The following is a 1,701-nucleotide window of genomic DNA, read 5'->3' as shown; positions in this document are numbered from 1 at the left end:
AAGACTGTCAGCGATATTAAAGTTGTACAACTTAAAAGCGAGTAATGGATGGTCTGATAAAAGCTTTACGGAATTATTAACACTCATAAAAGATATGTTGCCAGATGATAATGAACTTCCCAGTCGAACCTACGAGGCTAAACGGATTTTGTGTTCTATTGGAATGAGTTACGAAAGGATTCATGCGTGTCCTAACGATTGCATTTTATTTCGAAACGAATATGAACTACTTAAGGCGTGTCCGAAATGCAATGTCTCTCGATATAAGAAGAAAGAATCTACTCCAGCAAAAGTCGTGTGGTATTTTCCTATAATACCAAGATTTAGGCGCATGTATCGCAGTGAAGAAGATTCAAAACACTTGACATGGCATGCAGATGAAAGAATTAGAGATGGAATGTTTCGACACCCTGCAGATTCCCCACAATGGGCAAAAATTGATCACGAGTATCCTGAATTCGGGATAGAGTCAAGAAATCTAAGACTTGCACTTTCTACTGATGGAATGAATCCACATGGTCTTCAAAGCATCTCACATAGCACGTGGCCTGTGATTTTGGTAATATATAACCTACCTCCATGGTTATGTATGAAGCGTAAGTTTATGATGTTGTCTCTGTTAATTTCTGGACCCAAACAACCGGGGAATGATATCGACGTATACTTGACTCCTTTAATTGAAGATTTAAAAATTCTGTGGGAGACAGGTGTGGAAGTTTATGATGGGTATATGAAAAAGTGTTTCAATTTGAGGGCTATGTTGTTCGGCACAATTAATGATTTTCCAGCATATGGTAATTTATCAGGATATAGCATTAAAGGTCAGTGTGCATGTCCTATATGTGAAGAGAGTACAAATTGGATGCGGTTGAAACATTGTAAGAAAAATGTGTTTCTTGGACATCGTAGATTTTTACCTTATAATCATCAGTATCATGGGTGGAGAAATGCATTCAATGGAAAATCAGAGGAAGGTAAAGCTCCTTTAGCACCGACTGGATATCAAATACTTGAAAAAGTACAAGGTTTGACCAATAAATTTGGCAAACCTTTTGCGGGAGAGCTGGTGAAAACTGGATGGAAGAAAAAGTCAATTTTCTTTGAATTGCCATATTGGAAGTCATTGTATGTAAGACATTTCCTCGATGTGATGCATATTGAAAAAAATGTATTTGAAAGTGTTATTGGTACGTTACTCAATGTTCCAGGAAAGTCTAAAGATGGCGTCAACGCAAGATTGGACTTGGTCGATATGGGAATAAGAAATGAACTGGCTCCAGTAAAGAAAGGAAATCGCACATATCTACCTCCAGCCGCTCATACTCTATCTAGAAAGGAAAAAATTGTTTTATGTAAATTTCTACACGAAGTTAAAGTTCCAGAAGGATACTCTTCGAACATTAAAAATTTGGTTTGTATGAAAGACCTCAAGTTAAAAGGTTTGAAGACCCATGATTGTCATATTATAATGGAGCATTTGCTACCAATAGGTATACGTTCCATTTTACCTGAAAAAGTTCGACTAGCCTTAACTAGATTATGTTTCTTCTTCAGGGAAATTTGTAGTAAAGTGATCGACCCTCAGAAATTATCGACATTGTAGAGGGAAATGGTTGTTACTTTGTGTGAGCTTCAAAGGTATTTCCCACCATCGTTTTTTGATATAATGGTTCACCTTACTGTTCATCTGGTTAAGGAGAC

The sequence above is a fragment of the Cicer arietinum genome, chromosome 5, assembly GCF_000331145.2.
Source record: "Cicer arietinum cultivar CDC Frontier isolate Library 1 chromosome 5, Cicar.CDCFrontier_v2.0, whole genome shotgun sequence".
Taxonomy (NCBI): Eukaryota; Viridiplantae; Streptophyta; class Magnoliopsida; order Fabales; family Fabaceae; genus Cicer; species Cicer arietinum.
This window is presented reverse-complemented; position numbering follows the sequence as displayed.